This window comes from Puma concolor, chromosome C1 (genome assembly GCF_028749965.1).
Source record: "Puma concolor isolate L17-30 chromosome C1, mPumCon1.1.hap2, whole genome shotgun sequence".
NCBI lineage: Eukaryota > Metazoa > Chordata > Mammalia > Carnivora > Felidae > Puma > Puma concolor.
The window spans coordinates 168,335,512-168,354,281 of NC_141674.1; the positions used below are offsets into that span (position 1 = coordinate 168,335,512).

Consider the following 18,770-nt stretch of genomic DNA (forward strand, 5'->3'; position numbering starts at 1 on the left):
TAGTTTATGAGTTCCAGTTCCACATCAGGCTCTCTGCTGTCAGCACACAGCCTGCTTCAAATCCTCTGCCCACCCCCTTTCTGCCCCTCCCCTGCTCTCACTCTCTCAAAAGTAAACATTTAAAATAAAATATCTTAAGAAAGAAAGAAAGAAAGAAAGAAAGAAAGAAAGAAAGAAAGAAAGAAAGAAAGAAATTGTTAAAAAATGATTTAAGTTTAAAAGGGCTTTCTTGAAGTGACCAGGGCTTCTAATACAAAGCATACCATTAAAATAGGAGGCATCAAAGCAACACTTCCTGTTTTTAATGACTTCAATACCACTTGTGGAGCTCCTGAAAACAAGCAGAGGCAGCAGGGTGTCATGATTAAGACTAGAGTCAGACTGACAAGGGACATATCCGAACTATGTCCCTTGTGAGCTGTGACCTTCAACAAGTTGCTTTACTTCTTACCTCAAGAGGACCTAGCTACAGTTCTGTGTAGGGTGATATGCCAGAATCTCCCCTTTAGCTTAAGCTCATTACATTAGCTTCAATGCTTACAGGGACCCCTGTACCACCCATCCAGAACCCTTTCCTAGGACTGATTCTCCCACCTCCCAGCAATCGCCACATATCTACCACTGAGGCAAACTGAGAGACACATAACCCTCTCTCCTACAAGAAGAATTTTATAAAGACATCTAACAAACCGTATTTTACTACAGTGACAGAGGGTATCTTGAATTAGTATTCTTATAAAACCCCCCTAAAACATCAGCCTTGCTCATAGAAATGCAGAGGCATAAGCAATCTTCATCTATGTGAAACTACTGTAAATATAAAATCAGAACAATTAAACTTATGGAAAGTACCCCCCAAAAAACAACAAAGCAGAAAACTTTTAATAAACACTCCGAACTGAATTTTATCTCCTTAAACAGGCAGGTGGAACCAAAAAAAAAACCAAACAAACAAACAAAAAAAATGGACAAAAGCAAAATAAAATGAAAAAAGAGGTGACTAAACCCAGGTAAGAAATAGAAGAAAAAAATCACATCAGAACTGAAGATGAAATTACAAGGTGCTCAACAATAAATTCAAATAAAAAATTTCTTTTTTAAGTGTATTTATTTATTTTGAGAAGAGGAAGAGAATCCAAAGCAGGCTCTGTGCTATCAGTGCAGGGCCTGACTGACTGAGGCACACAGGTGCCCCCAAATCAAGTAAAAATTTAATGAAATACACTGACTGAAAGCAAAAGAATAAAAATGAGACAATGAAGTAAAAATAGAAAGTTTTTGAAATGGAAGACAAATAAGATACAATTGTGCATACATGAAGCCCCTGAAGAAAAAAAAAAAAACCAAAACGTTAGAACGGAACTGATGTTTAAAACTATAATCCAAAAAAACTTCAGAAACAAGACCCAATTTTACATATGAAAAGGATCCACTAGATGGCAGGGAAAATTGACCTACTATAATAAACTCTAAGACAAATCCCAGTAAAACTATTAGACTTTAAAAATAAAAGGAAAAATAAAACCAGGGATTCCAAGCAAAAGGATCACATAACTTAGGACAAAGAAAATTAAGGCTGGTAACAGACTTCTCAAAAACAATATATACTGCAAGACCACACCGGAAACATGGAATGTGTGAACCAAGGATATTACTTCTGACCAACCCGTCCTTCTAGTATCAAGGCTATTAAAAAACTTTATTTTTTTTTTAAGTTTATGTATTTATTTTGAGAGAGGGAGAGAGAATGTGCATGGTAAGAGGAGGAGAGAGAGGGACAGAATTATAAGCAGGCTCTGTGCTCTCAGCACAGATCCCAGCACAGGACTGGAACCCATGACCTGGAAGATCATGACCCGAGCTGAAATCAAGATGCTTGAACGTTTGAGCTACCCAGGCACCCATACACGTTACACAAGATTATTCATTATAGTACATACAAATTGGAAAATACAACTGCAAACAACCTGCATGTCCAGAGAAATTGAGAAGTTTAATAAAGAATGAGTGGGGCACCTGGGGGGGCTCAGTCGGTTAAGCTCAGGTCATGATCTCCTGGTTTGTGAGTTCAAGCCCCACATCAGGCTCTGTGCTGACAGCTCTGAGCCTGGAGCCTGCTTCAGATTCTGAGTCTCCCTCTTCCCTCTGACCCTATCCTGCTCACGCTCTGTCTCTCTCTCGGGAATAAACATTGAAAACAATTTTAAAAAAAGAATGAGTATATCCACACAATTCTTCTAAAAAAGAATGAAGAGGACCTCCATAAAATAACATGGATATCCAGTATACACTGTTACATGAAAAAACTAGTGCAAAACAATGTCTGTACTGGGTTACTTTTTGTGTAATAAAAAGGAAAAGATATATACATTTATCTGTTCATTCTGTGCAAAGAGAAACAAAATAGGTGATAAAGTAGAGTAACTGCCTACAGAAAGTAGGGGAGAATGGGTGCAAAGCATAGGAAGCTGGAAAAGGAAAAGAGATGATTCTGTGTCGTTCTGACTTTTGGAACCATGCTAATGTTTCACATACTCAAAGAAATATAACAAGATTAAAAGGATGAGAGGAAAATAAATCCCATAATTGAAATCAAATGGAAAGAAATATCTTAATGGCATTTCAAATGACAAACATACTGCACTAAATGGGGCAGTGTAAGGGGAGAAATAACCCAAATAACTTTTGAACAAAAGTTTTACCATATACTCTAAGGCTGTAAACAAAACTGTAAATAAATACTGAACTCCAATAAATGAGTTTGTTTGGTTTTACAGTGTTAAGAATTAGCAATTCTTACTTTCTGTGTATTCTAAGATTGAGCAAATAAGTAAGTAAATTGAATAATGAGAGCCAGACTTCTCACTGTCAAAGGAAGTTACAAATATGGAAGGTGGGAAGGAGGCTAAAATGAACCCCATAATGATAGCTGGAATAGGAAACGTTAATATATACTCAAAAAACTTTAAAACATTTAGATATAGAGGTGTGTGTATATGTTACATAGCTCTGTCCACTGAGAATTTTCTGATTAATTTTATGTGTCAATGTGACTAGGCCACAGACTGCCCAGATATTTAATTAAATATTATTTTGAATGTTCCTACAAGAGTTTTTGATGAAATTAACATTTTAATTGGTAAAGTATACTGCCCTCCATCTTGTGGGTGAGCCTCACCTAATCACCTAAAGGCCTGAATAAAACAAACAGACTGACCCTTCCCCAATGGGAGAGAATTCCCTAACAGACTGCCTTCAAACGAAATCTGCAACATCAGTTCTTCCTGCCTGATAGCTTTTGAACTGGATCATCGGTTCTCCCTCTGTCCTAGCAGCCTGCCACCCTACCATGCAGACTGACCTGAAGCCTCCACAGTCACATGAGCCAATTTCTTATGATAAATCTCCTTATGCATATGTCCTATTGGTTTTGTTTCTCTGGAGAATCCTAATACAAAGGCCTAAAGATCAACAAAATCTCAGGAGCAATGAGCACAGATGCCCAGATCTTGATTTTTTTTTTTTTTTAAGTTTATTTATTTTGAGAGAGAGAGAGAGAAAGTGAGAGATTGGCAGGAGCAGAGACAAAAAAGAGCATGAGAATCCCAAGCAGGCTCCACACAATCAGAACAGAGCCTGAGAGCAGACTCAAACTCACAAACTCTGAGATCATGACCTGAGCCCAAGTCAGATGCTTAACCAACTAAGCCACCAAGGTGCCTCTGAACCTTGACTTCTGAATACTGTTCCCACTAAAAATAATCAGGACTCCTTGAAAAAAATGGCAGATTCCAAGACGAGGTAAAGAAAATATAAGATGACTCTGGAACATCTTATTGTCAGAATATAAAGTGCTCAAAAATGTATGGGTACGTGTCAGACAAAGAATAATACAGGTAAGAATTATCATTGTATGGTGAAACTCATGGGTAAAAAAGTTATGAGAAATAAAATATTTAGAAATTCTCAAAGTATCTCCCTTAAAGATATTTATTGACTACAAATGCAAAAAAAGTAAGTTTACAGTGGGGAAACCTAGAGGACGCCACCATAACCAACTAATAAGAATTTACATCACTAGTAATAGAACAACAATAGCATGGGCCTCCAGATATGATATATGGATATACTTCTGGAGTATTCTGGCCAAAAGTGTACAAACTAAATTTAATCAAGAGGAAATTTAAAAAAAAAAAAAAGGGGACAATATTTCTACAAAACAGTGGACATGTATTCTTCGAAAATGTCCTCTCATGGGGGTGCCTGGATGGCTCAGTTGGGTAAGCGTCTGACTCAGGTTCAGGCCAGGTCAGTCTCATGGTTCGTGAGTTCGAGCCCCATGTTGGTCTCTACACTGACAGCGAGGAGCTTGCTTGGGATAGTCTCTCTCTCTCTCTGCCCCTCCCCCATGCACACTCTGTCTCAAAATAAACTTTATAAAATTATATATATATTTTTTAAAAATGTCCTATTATGAAACACAAAGCAGACCAAAGAAGATTAAAAAGGTATGACAAATGAAAATACACAATCCTAGACTGGACCCTATGCACGGGGCGGGGGGAGGGAAGGGTAGTTTATCATTCACTCAAAAGGACATTATCAAATTCAGCAAATTTGAATTTTTAAAATGTATCTATTTTTAGAGAGAAAGCATGCAAGCAGAGGAGAGGGGTGGAGGGAGACAGACAGGGACAGGACAAACAATCCCAAGCAGGTTCCATGCTGTCAGCACAGAGCCACAGCCCAACATGAAACTCAAACACACGACCCTAGGATCATGACCTGAGACTAAATCAAGAGTCAGATGCGGGGCGCCTGGGTGGCGCAGTCGGTTAAGCGTCCGACTTCAGCCAGGTCACGATCTCATGGTCCGTGAGTTCGTGCCCCGCGTCAGGCTCTGGGCTGATGGCTCAGAGCCTGGAGCCTGTTTCTGATTCTGTGTCTCCCTCTCTCTCTGCCCCTCCCCCGTTCATGCTCTGTCTCACTCTGTCCCAAAAATAAATAAACGTTGAAAAACAAAAAAAATTAAAAAAAAAAAAAAAAGAGTCAGATGCTCAACTAACTGAGCTACCCAGGCACCCTCTAAAATTAGCAAATCTGAATAAAATCAATGCTATATCAATGTTAACTTCCTGATTTGATCACTATAGTGTGGTTACATAAAAAATATCCTGGAGCATCTGGGTGGCTCAGTCGATTGTCTGACCTCGGCTCAGGTCATGATCACAGCTTGTGCGTTAGAGCCCCACATTGGGCTCTATGCTGACAGCTCAGAGCCTGGAGCCTGCTTCAGATTCTACATCTCTCTCTCTCTCTCTCTCTCTCTCTCTCTCTCTCTCTCTGCCCCTCTCCTGCACACACTCTGCCTCTCCCTCTTGCTCTAAAATAAACGAACATTAAGAAGAAAAAAATAGGCTTCGTTTTTGGGAAATGCACCCTGAATATTATTTAGGGACAAAAGGACACAAGGTCTTCAATTGCTCTCAAATGGCTCAGAAAAACTGTGTATTCAACTGCTTTATAAAAAGCAAACGTGGGGTGGGGCTCAGTTGGTTGGGCTTCCAACTCTTGATTTCAGCTCAGATCATGTCATGATCTTACTGTCGTGAGATCAAGCCCTGTGTTGGGCTCTGTGCTGATGGCACGGAGACTGCTTAGTATTCTCCATCTGTCTCTGCCCCTTCCCCATTCTCTCACGTACATGCATGCACATGTGTGCACTCACTCTCAGAAGTAAATAAACAAACATGTTAAAAAGCTAACATTTGAGGAATCTGAGTTGAAGAGTAAATAGAATTCTTTGAATTATTTTTGAAATTTTTCTGTAAGTCTGAAGTTATTTCAAAATATAAAAATTGGGTAAAATTAAATATTTGATAATAAGCCTTCCTACATCATTCCCCAACGTGTGCACCCACATACACATTATAATAAAAGCCAAAGCTAAAAACCAAAGATAGACCTTCAAGTTATTCTTTTCCTATATCCTCTCTACAAATGGCCATATAACCTGCCAACCCTATCCTCTTCTCTTCAACAGCACTATTGCCTCAATTACTGTATAACCTCTGAAAGATTCCCAACTCCAGAATCTCCTCTCTCACACCTGCAGAATTAACCACCTCACTACTCTACTCTAAAATTTTGAACAGTCCTCCACAGCTAACTCTTCTGCCAGATTTAAGTCTTTTCCAGATCATGCCCCTGACTTTTTCTACCTCACATCCTCCTCACCGGCAAGAAACCGAGTGCAGTTCTCTGAACTTGCAATGGTTATTTCATTGTTGGTGCTCTGGCATATGTGGCTTTCTCTGTTGAAATCCCCTTCTGTCTACAGAAATTCCTATTTATTCTTTAAAACTTAAGCTTTACCTTGTCTGTGAAAGCTTCCCTGACACAACACTCAATGTGAGGATGAGTAACTATTCTCTCCTTCCTTCGTGCTATGATTTTATCTTACACCTTCTCTTATTATACTTATCACGCAGTACAACTATCTCACATTCTAAGGTGAATGGGAACTCACTGACAGAAAAGACTAACTTATTCTTATTTGTTGAATTACCCAACAAATAAGGGTCCTTGGGACCCCTGGGGGGGTTCAGTCAGTTAAGGTCCAACTCTTAATTGCATCTCAGGTAATGATCTCTCGGTTTGTGGAATGGAGCACCACATCAAGTGGAACCCGCTTGGGATTCTCTTTCCCTCTCTCTCTGCCCCTCCCCCTGCTTGTGCATGCACACTCTATAAGTAAATAAACATCAAGAAGAAAAAGCTTAAAGAAAAATATTATAATGATACACTTGCACCCCCTTCTAATATACTTATTACAGGGATAAGTGAAACTAATTTTAAGAGATCCTCAAATTATCAATGACAATAATCCATGTTAAAGCTTCCATGAAAAAATGCTGTCACATACAAATATGCAAAATCCTAACTACAGAAATTAGGACTGTTGATGTCTTTGATACCTTGTCCTTCTGGTTTTTCTGATGATCACTTTGTCTTAGCATTTTGGGGACCAAGCATGATCTGACCCTCACTTACCTGGCCCCTCCTACATGTTTCTATCATAGCCTAAATATATTTCCAAGCATAAAATTTAGCATCTATCATTAAAAGCGTATGCTCCAGAAATTCAGGATTGCGTCAATTTTAATTTCCACTATATGTCTGCCCTCTCCCTACAAATGACAAGTACAGTGTGTGAAGCATAGAAGGGACTCCATGAATTTAAGAGAAATGGCTGAATTCATCTGGAGATATTTTAAGTGGGAATTTTCAAAATGACTGATTTTCTTGAGAATAAAGAAAGATTATTTTTCAGAATAAGCCCTGATAATCAGACCTATGTACCTTATATGGCAAAAGGCCTATTTTCAGTAGCATAAAGGGTACTTCAAGATTTCCCCTCAAGGTCTGGGAGCACAAAGACTTCCCCTACCACTGTTCACCACAGACAAGAGTCCACAGGGCTTAATAGCTTTATTGCCTACCAGAAGGACAAAGCTACAACCGTGGCAACAAATTCTGAAATGATAGTTAAGTATAATGACACTAATACACCCTTAGAAAATGGTTGCTGTACTGAAAACTAATGCCTTCTCTTGAAAGTTCTATGATCACGAATGAAATTCCCTTCAAAGTCTTGATCATGAATTAAATTTCATCAAAATTTTTATATTCCAAAAAATATATATATTAAATAAAACATTATACTTATAGCATACACTATACATTTAAAAAATCAGAAAATTTAACAAGTAACTTGACAATAATCCAATAACTTTCTTACTATAATGCATTAAAGTTTTCTTTTTTAAAAAAAATTTTTTTTAAAGTTTATTTTTGAGAGAGAGAGAGAGAGCGAGCGAGCACGAGTGGGGGAAGGCAGAGAAAGAAGAAGACACAGAATCCAAAGCAGGCTCCAGGCTCTGAACTGTCAGCACAGAGTCCAATGCAGGGCTCAAACTGATGGGCCATGAGATGATGACCTGGGCCAAAGTCGGACGCTTAACTGAGTCACCCAGGCGCCCATGCATTAAAGTTTTCTTAATATAAAGTACAGCTCTTTTCAAATAGTTCCCTCATAGCCATGCCAGTTTCTATACAAAACTAGTTTATTACTAAATACTAACTGCAGAAAAAAGTCTGTGTCATCTTATAATTCTTTGTGTATTTTTCTTATAAAGGTCATAGTAACAAAGCAAACTGAGTATGTGTCCCTAAAATAAAGAAATGGAGCACCTAATTTCTTCTTCCTCAGAGGAAAGGCTTTGTTGTCACCAAAGTTAATTGAATTCTTGCTTTGTCCTATTTTTTTTCTCTAATGTTCTCTATTAATTGACCTCTTTTTACTTTCCTTTCTCTAACTTGCCTTTTCCCCTTAGCCCTAACTGCTTTTCTTATTGAAACTTAAAGTCCTGTCAACCTCTTAAGTTAAATACACAACTACTTAGATGCCAAATGTCTACCAATTTTATCATAGGACATTCAAGAGTGCCATATTTACTAATCACTGCCAATGTCTGATTGCTCTAGTAGTAAATTCCTTTTTTACACCTAAAGTACTATATTTTATTATGTTATCTCTCAGCGCTTAAAAGTAAATACTCAAAGATTAATACTATAATTTAACAAAACTCTAGTTTAAATGGACTATACAATAGAATGCCATATAATCCGCAGTGTTCTTACAACCGTATTATAAAAAATAAGATCAAAAGAGAATTAAAATAGACTTGGAAATTTTAAGTTACTTACGAAATACATTTTTCATAAAATGTCTTTTCTTTGCAAATCAGATCAGATTTCATGTAATGCTTCATAATACAATCACATGAGTGAGTCATTTGTACCAGGTACAATAGGGTTTTTACAAGTCTGCTAAGGTAAAAACTAGGAAAGACAAAAGTTCAAAGCTGCACAGCTGGAAGCATTCCAGAACAGAACCTTAAAAGTGACAGAAACCACTAGTGCTCACTTGTATTTTTTGATAGCATCATTCTAAACTAGTGGTCCTCAATCTGGTTACATATTAGAATCACTTGGAGAGCTTTTAAAAAATATCCAGCCCAGGCCAAATGGATCAGAAGATCTGGGGTTTGGATCTGGCATAGGAAATGTTTCAAAGCTCCCCAATGACCATAATGTGATACTAGGATTCAAAACCATTAGCCAGGTCTCTATAATTATTAACACAGAATAAAATATTAAGATATCACTTAGCACTAACAACATTTTGTTCTTAAAGAACAGTCATTCAACTAATTTACTCTTTAAGTTATCTAGCAGTATAAAAAATGAAAATTAAAAAAATAAATTATCTAACAGTATGAAAACACTTAAATCTATACTTACCAAAAAGGAGGTCCTCCACTATCATTTGTTGGTGATGCAGATATTTTAACAATTAAAATTATGGTGATTACCTTACTTTAGAAAGAGCATGGGGCTCCTATAGTACAAACATATTATTTTGACATTTTATAGTAATTCTAGCTTCAAATTCTCCAAAATAGTTGATGATGCAGTCATCAACTAACAGCTTGCAAGTTATAAGATGATAGGAAATATATTTTGAGATGAAGAATTGGGGTATTTCAGGCAGAACAAACTGATCAAGGCCATGATATAAAGACAGTACAAGTGTAGAATCTGTCTAGAACAGAGGAGGAAGTTCAGTGTGATGGAGACAAATAAGGATAGTTAGATATGGGAAGAAAAGCTAAGATTGTGTGCAGACTGAAAAGTCTCTGAATGGCAGACTATTAGTCTGTTACTGGAGAACTAATAAAGAATGACAGGGTGTTCCACTTTTGAGAAGATGGAGTAGATGTACTTTTTCCTCATTCCTCCCACTAAGTACAACTGAAAACGCTTACACATGAAAGTGGTGAATTCCCTGGGTTTCCTTTGGTCTTCACCTATCTATCTCACATTTGGAGCTAAAATGCTGGCTACTTGCAAACACGAACAGATCAAACCAGAAAAGGCCCCAACTTGTTCTCTTTAGCCAAAGACCAGGAAGGGGTAGTCTAGCAACAGAGAAAACTTTTAGACAATAACTGCACTACTCTAACTAAACATCATACAAAAGACCATGACCCCACCCCCACTCATGACAACAAAGCCTGAATGGGTAGACTACACTTCCACCCTCAGGAATATGTAATGAGGTACACTAAGACCGTCATGTAAGGTTGGATCACAGACAGCCAAGGAGGGATCCAAGACTTTCATCTGAGAATGAGTCCTCACCCTCCAGGACCTGCCATCCCCACTGTGTGAGTGGAGACCACATGAAAAGCTGTTAGAATTATCTGGCAAAGATTTTAAAGCAGCCATGATAAAAATATTTCAACGAGCAATTATGAACATGCCCAAAACAAATGAAAAACTAGAAAGTCTCCACAAACAAAATCTGAGAGCAAAGAAATAGAAGATATAAGAACCAGATGGAAACTTTAGAACTGCAAGATACAATAACTGAATGACAAAGCTTAGATGGACTCAAAGCAGAAGAGTAGAGACAGAGGAAATAATCACTGAAAAGAGAAAGAATATAAATTATCCAATATTAAAAACAGGAAGAAAACAGACTGAAAACTAAATGAAGAGATCCTTGCGGAGCCATGAAACAACAAAAGACTTAACATATGTGTCACTGGAGTCCCAAAAAGGGGGCAAGGGACAACTGAAAAAGTACCTAAAGAAATATGGCAAGAGACATAAACCTACAGGTTTAAGAAATTTAGTGAACCCAAAATTAGATAAGCCCAAAGAAATCTATGCCAAATCACAACATAATTAAACTTCTGAAGATTAAGGACAAAGAAAACATTCAGAAAAAAATCAAAACCTTACCCACAGGAGAAAAACAACTCAAATGACAGTGATTTCTCATTAGAAACCTTGAAGACCATAAGGAAGTAAGCCAATATTATTCAAGTGCTGAAAGAAAAGACTGTCAACCCAGAATCCTATACTCAGCAAAAACATCATTCAGTCACGAGAGGAAAATCAAGACCTTCTAAGATGAAAACAACAAAAAAAAAACTAAGTGAACATCACCCATACACATACCTTCAAATTCAACTAAAATAAGACCTCTGAACAGAAAGGAAATAATAAAAGAAGGAATTTTAGAATATCAGGAAAGAAAAAAGAAAACAGTAAGCAAAAACACTGGTAAATACAATACGCTTTCCTTGTCCTCTTGAGTTTTCTAAATTATGTTTGTCATTGAAGCAAAAGTTGTAATTGTCTGATATGGTTCTAACTGTACATACAGGAAACATTTTTAGACAATTATAAACAGGGGAGGGTAAAGGGACATAGAAGGAGGTAAGGTTTCTATGGTTCACTAAAACTGGTAAAATGATGAGAACAATAAGCTGTAATAAGTTATGTGTATGATTGTAATACCCTACAGCAAACACCAAAAATGGTATACAAAGAGATATGTTCAAAACACAACTGATAAATCAAAATGAATTTCTAAAATATGCTCAAGTAACTGAAAGAAAACAGAAAAATGAAAAAGGTAAACAGAAAATAAAAATATTAAATGACACACTTAAGCCCTAACACATCTACAACATCATTAAATAGAAAAGTCTAAACACATTCAGACACATTAGCACGGTGAATTAAAAAACATGATGTCTACAAAAAACTCACTTCAAAAATAACTATAATGGCTGGCTGGAAGTAAAAGAATGTGAAAAATTAAATCATGTAAACATTAACCAAAGGAAGGCAGAAATGGCTACATTAATATCATACAAAGCAAACATCAAAAGCAAAGAAATTTACCAGAGACAGAAAAGCATATTATAGAACGACAAAACGGTCAAGCCATCAAGAAGACATAGCAATCCTAAATGTGCAGGTGTCAACTGACAGAAGTGAAAAATATATGAAGCAAAAACTAAAAGAACTAAAAAGTTAGACAAATCCACAATCAATGTTGGAGATTTCAACATCCCTCCCTGAACATCTGATTGACCAACTACACAGAAATCAGAAGGATACAGACCTCAAGAGCACTACCAACCAACAGAATCTAATCAACATTTATAGAACACTCCACCAATCAACACCAGAATACATACTTCTCTCCAAATACTCATGGAAATATACAGACCACACATCAAGAAAGATCCTGACCCACAAACATATGGCCAACTAATCTTTGACAAAGAGGGAAGAATATCCAATGGAAAAAAGACACTCTCTTCAGCAAGTGGTGCTGGGAAAACTGGACAACACACAGAAAAATGAACCTGGGCCACTTTCTCACACCATACACAAAAATAAACTCAAAATGGATGAAAGACCTAAACGTAAGACAGAAAGCCATCAAAATCCTCGAGGAGAAAGCAGGCAAAAAATCTCTTTGACCTGGCCACAGCAACTTCTTACTCAACATGTCTCTGAAGGCAAGGGAAACAAAAGCAAAATTGAACGATTGGTACCTCATCAAACTAAAAAGCTTCTGCACAGAGAAGGAAACAATCAGGAAAACAAAGACAACAGACAGAATGGGAGAAGATACTTCCAAATGACATATCAGATAAAGGGTTAGTATCCAAAATCTATAAAGAACTTATCAAACTCAACACCCAAAAAACAAATAAATCATCCAGTGAAGAAATAGGCAAAACACATGAATAGACACTTCTTCAAAGAAGACATCCAGATGGCTAATAGACACATGAAAAGATGCTCAACATCACTCATCATTAGGGAAATACAAATCAAAACCATGTTGGGATACCACCTCACACCTGTCAGAATGGCTAACATTAACAACTCAGGTAACAACAGATGTTGGCGAGGATGTGGAGAAAGAGGATCTCTTTTGCACTGCTGGTGGGAATGCAAACTGGTGCAGCCACTCTGGAAAACAGTATGGAGGTTCCTCAAAAAATTAAAAATAGAACTACCCTATGACCCAGGAATTGCACTACTAGGTATTTACCCAAGAGATACAGATATGCTGTTTCAAAGGGGCACATGTACCCCAATGTTTACAGCAGCACTATCAACAATAGACAAAGTATGGAAAGGGCCCAAATGTCCATCGATGGATGGATAAAGAAAATGTGATATATATATATACACAATGGATTATTACTCAACAATTAAAATGAATGAAATCTTGCCATTTGCAACTACATGGATGGAACTAGAGAGTATCATGCCAAGCAAAATTAGAGAAAGACAAATATCATAGGACTTCACTCATATGAGGACTTTAAGATACAAAACAGATGACCATAAGGGAAGGGAAACAAAAATATTAAAAAAACAAGGAGGGAGACAAAAATATAAGAGACTCTTAAATATGGAGAACAGAGGGTTACTGGAGGGGCTGTGGAAGGAGAGATGGGCTAAATGGGTAAGGGGCATTAAAAAATCTACTCCTGGGGCGCCTGGGTGGCTCAGTCGGTTAAACGTCCAACTTCAGCTCAGGTCATGATCTCACGGTCTGTGGGTTTGAGCCCCACATCGGGCTCTGTGCTGACAGCTCAGAGCCTGGAGCCTGCTTCCAATTCTGTGTCTCCCTCTCTCTCTGCCCCTCCCCTGCTCATGCTCTGTCTCTCTCTGTCGCAAAGATAAATAAAAAATAAAAAACATTAAAAAAACATTAAAAAAAATTTAAAAAAAAAATCTACTCCTGAAATCATTGTCGCACTATATGCTAACTTGGATGTAAATTAAAAAAATAAAGAAAAAGAAAAAAAAAGATGCTGAACCACAAAGCAAACCTCAACAAATTTAAAATAACTGAAATCACAAAGTATCTTCTAACAACAGAACCAAATTCAGTAAGGGAAAAATAAAAGGAAAAATCTTCAACTACTTGGAAACTAAGTAACACACTTCTTGTTTGACCCAAGAAGTCTCAAGGGAAATTTAAAATATGGTTATGCGTCTGACTTCAGCTCAGGTCATGATCTTTTGGTTCAAGGGTTCGAACCCTGCATCAGGCTCTCTGCTGTCAGCAAAGAGCCTGCTTCAGATCCTCTGTCTCCCTCTCTCTCTCTCTGCCCCTACCCCCCCAAAATAAACAAAATAATAAATAAAAATAAAAATACACTGAACTGGATGACATCTAAAATACAGTACAGTTGCCCCTCAAAAAATGTTATGATTATGGGCACCAACAGGTTACAGGCACCAACAGGTTACAGGCAGTAGAAAATCCACATGTAACTTTTGACTCTCCAGAAACTTTACTAACAGACTACAGTTGACCAAAAACCTTACAGATACCATAAATCAATGAACATGTCTTATCTGTTTTATAGATGTTGTAGTCTTACAATAAAATAACCTAGAGAAAAGAAAATATTAAGAAAGTCCTAAGGAAAAAACATTTACAATACTGAACTGCACTTTTTGATAGTGTAAGTTTACAGTACCTGTTTTTAAAGATGAACTGTCAATCCCTACATCAATATTGTCTTACCCGATACAAAACTGTATGTGTTATGCACATTACTAACGCTAGACATCAAAGAGATAATATGAAACAAAGTGGCTACAAAATTATTACAGTAGTACAATATGTACTACAGTTAACTTTATGCAGTAATGATTTAATACTGCATCTTTATATCTTTATATTTGTTTAGTTTTTACTAGGAATGGTGCCACATATGGTCTGGAAGTACTTGTGTGCAGTAAGTTTTGATAAATTTTAACTTTTTATAAAAGATTTGTATTTATTTTACGTTAGTAAGTGATAAACTAGCATCTACCTATAAACTAGCATATTATCTTATGCATTTGTTACATACCTCTAATTTTTTGTTGTTGCTGTTATTTCTAGGCTACACAGTTTGTCTGCCAGTTTTTTCACACTGTCACAAAACTCCAAAAATTTTTCCAATATATTTACTGAAAAAAAAAACCCATGTAAGTTGACCCACAGTTTAAACTCATGTTGTTAGGAGTGCCTGGGTGGCTCAGTCGGTCAGGCATCCAACTTTGGCTCAGGTTATGATCTCACAGTTCATGAGTTCAAGCCCTGTGTCAGGCTCTATGCTGACCACTCAGAGCCTGGAGCCTGCTTCCAATTCTGTCTCCCTCTCTCTTTATGCCTCTCCCCCACTCACACCCTGTCTCTGTCTCTCAAAAAATAAACATTAAAAAATAATAAGTTAAATAAAGTCTTGCCATTAAAGGGTCAACTATATATCAAAAAGTGTGGAACACAACTAAAGCAGTTCTGTAGTGTAGTTTATAACATTAAATACATATATTAGAAGAAAAATCTCAAATCAATAATCTAAGTTCCAATTCAAGAGAAGAGCGAAATAAATCCAAAACGAGAAAAAATAAGAAAAAAAAAGCAAGAAGACATTAATTACCAATATCAGGAATGAAACAGGAATAGCACCACCAGCTACAGACAGCAAAAGGATAAGGAAATACTATGAACACTTCTAGCCACTTTGACAACTCAGACTAAGTGGGCCACTCCCTCAAAAAGCACAAACTACCACAATTCACTCAGTAGGAAACAGATAATATGAATAGCTCTTTAAACATTATTAAGACAAATGAATTTGCAATTTACAAAATTTGAAAAAAAATCTAAGCCCAGATGGTTTACACTGGAGAAGTCTACCAAATGTTTATAAGGGAATTAATATAAATTCTAAACAACTACTCTAGAAAATAGAGAGGAGGGAACACTCCCCAACTGATTTTATGAAGCTAGCACTACACATTGGTACCAATATCAGACAAAGACATGAATGTAAATATAAAAATTGTTAACCAAACAGTAAATGGTAGTTGGCAATATATAAAAAGATAATACAAAATGATCAAGTGGTGTTTATTCCATGCAAAGTTGGTTCAGTATGTGAAAATCAATGTAATCCACCATATTACCAGCGTGAAGGGGAAAAATTACAATTATATCAATTGTTGCAAAAACACAACTGGCAAAATTCCTCACCCATTCATCATAAAAACTTAGAAAAATATCAACAGAGGGGATCTCTCTCAACTTGATAAAGAGCTTGTACAAAAAAAAGTACAGCTAACATCATACTTAATGGTGAAAGACTAAATATTTTTCCCTAAGGAACAAGGCAAGTATGTCCACTCTCATCAATCTTATTCAATACAGTCCTGGGAGTTCTAATCAGTGCAGTAAGAAAATAAAATAAAAGGTATACAGATCAATAAATAAGATATGAGATTTGCCCCTCTTTGCAGACAACATATTCATCTACGTAGGAAATCCCAAGGAATCTAAAAACTCCTAGAATAGATGAGTTCAGCAAGGTTGTAGAATACAACATATTAAAAAAAAAAAAAAAATCAACTGGGGGCACCTGAGTGGCTCAGTCAGTTAAGCATCCGACTTTGGCTCAGGTCACGATCTTTATGGTTCATGGGTTCGAGCCCTGCATCGGGCTCTGTGCTGACAGCTTGGAGCCTGGAGCCTGCTTTGAATTCTGTGTCTCCCTCTCTCTGTTCCTGCCCCCCTCATGCTCTGTCTCTCTCTCTCTCTCCTTCAAAAATAAATAAAAACATTAAAAAAATTTTAAACAAAAAAATCAACTGTATTTCTAAATACTAGTAACAAGTCTGTGAACACAAAATACACCATTTATAATCACTCTAAATAATGGTATGCTTAAGTATTAATCTAACAAAACATACACAATACTTCCATACTGAAAACCACAAAATGCTAACGAGAAAAAACAAAGACCTATAAAACAAGGAGAGAGATACCATGTTCATGGATTGGAAGACACAATATAATAAAGATATCAATTCTCCTCATTAACACACGGGTTTCATGTCCCTCTCTTCGAAATCCTTTGTAGATACACAGAAGATTATTCTAAAATTTATATAAAAAGACAAAGGAACTGGAATAGCTAAAATAAATTTGGAAAATAATAAAGTAGGAGAAATCAGTCTACCAGACTTCAAGACTTACTATATACTCACAGTAATCAAGACCGTGGCACTTGCAGAAGAACATATAGGTGAAAGGAACAGAAAAGAGAACCGAGAAACGGTACATGAATATGCCCAATTGTTTTTTAGCAAAGATACAAAATCAATTCAAGGGACAGAGATTGCCTTTCCCACAGATGGCAACAGAACAACTGGATATATATGGGAACAGCGGGGGGGAAGGGGGGGTGGAGAGAAACTTCTACAAAAATTAACTCAAAATGGATCACGGTCTTAAATGTAAAATAGAAAACTCAAACTTCCACAAGTTTTCTAAAATCTTAGGAGTCAATTTTCAGGATCTATGTATAGCTACACTAGACTTGACACCAAATGCAGAATCCATAAAAGAAAAAACTGAAAAAGCGGCCTTCATCAAAATCAAAAACTTTTGCTCTATGAAAGACTATGTTAAGAAAACAAAAAGACAAGCTACAGAGTGGGAAAAAATTTCTTTCAAACTACCCATCTAACAAAGAACTAGTATCTAGAATATAGAAAACAACACTTGAAACTCCCAACAGTTAAAAAAAAATCCAAATAGAAAATGGGCAAAAAACATGAATAGTTCCACCAAAGAGGATGCACAAATGACAAGCACATCAAAAGATATTCAATGCCATCCAGCCACCAAGAAAATACTAATTACACCAATTAGTGTACACTAATTACACTGGGACCTCATCATGCACCTATCAGAATTGTTAAAATTGAAGTCAAAAACCAAATGTTGCCAAGAATGTGGAGGGAGGAGCACATGGGTGGCTCAGTCAGTTGAGTGTCCAACTTTGGCTCAGGTCATGATCTCATGGCTCATGAGTTCCAGCCCAGCACTGGGCTCTGTGCTGACAGCTCAGAGCCTGGAGTAGGCTTTGGATTCTGCCTCCATCTCTCTCTCTCTCTCTCTCTCTCTCTCTCTCTCTCTCTCTCTCTCTCTCTGCCCTCCCCTGCTCACACACTGTCTGTCTCCCTCTCCCTAATTTAAATAAGCACTTAAAAAAACGGGGGGGGGGGGGATGGTAAGGACCATTCAATGTATTAGTCTGCTAGGGCTATCTGCTATAACAAAATACCACAGACTGGGTTGGTTAAACAACAGAAATTTATTTCTCACAATTCCAGAGGCTAGAAGTCCAAGATCAAGGGGTCAGCAGGTTTGGTTTCTTCTGAGGCTTCTTTTTTTAGCTCACTGATGGCCACCTTCTCACTGCATCCCGATGTGGTCTTTCCTCTGCGAATATCCCTCAAGGATGTGTGCCCACATTTCTTCTTATAAGTACAACACTCAGATTGGATTAGGGCCCACTCTAAAGGCCTCATTTTAACATAAATTGCCTCTTTAAAGGCCTTATCTCCAAACAGGTACAGGAGGTGAGGAATTCAACATATCAATTTTAGAGGGAACAATATGCAGTCCATAATATTCATACATTGCTAGTAAAAATTAAATGGTACAGCCACCATGGAAAACAGTTTGGCAAATTTTTTTTTTAATGTTTATTTTTGAAGTTGGGGGGGAAAGGAGGGGCAGGGGGACAGAGAATCCAAAGTAGGTTCTGTGCTGACAGCAGATAGAGCCCTGTGAGGGGTTTGAACTTATGAACGGTGATATCATGACCTTACCTGAAGTCAGATGCTTAACTGAATGAACCATCCAGGTGCCTCTGCAATTTCTTTAAAAAAAAAAAAAAAAAAAAAAACACTAAACATGCAGCCATACAACCCAGCAACTGCACTCCTGATCATTTAGTGCAGAAAAACGAAGA

General features: G+C 37.1%; 1 protein-coding gene across 7 annotated transcripts in view; it reads right to left on the bottom strand.

Annotated features, from left to right (window-relative positions):
* Positions 1-18,770, bottom strand: part of SESTD1 (SEC14 and spectrin domain containing 1) — a 158,384-nt gene that overhangs the window by 124,616 nt on the left and 14,998 nt on the right. Inside the window, exon 1 of one of the 7 annotated variants that reach the window (XM_086719056.1) lies at positions 264-337. The exons of the other annotated variants lie outside the window; for them this stretch is intronic. The gene's annotated coding sequence lies outside the window, so the exon portion shown is untranslated. Of the gene's footprint in view, positions 1-263; positions 338-18,770 lie in introns of those variants that run through there. 7 annotated transcript variants of the gene reach the window in all.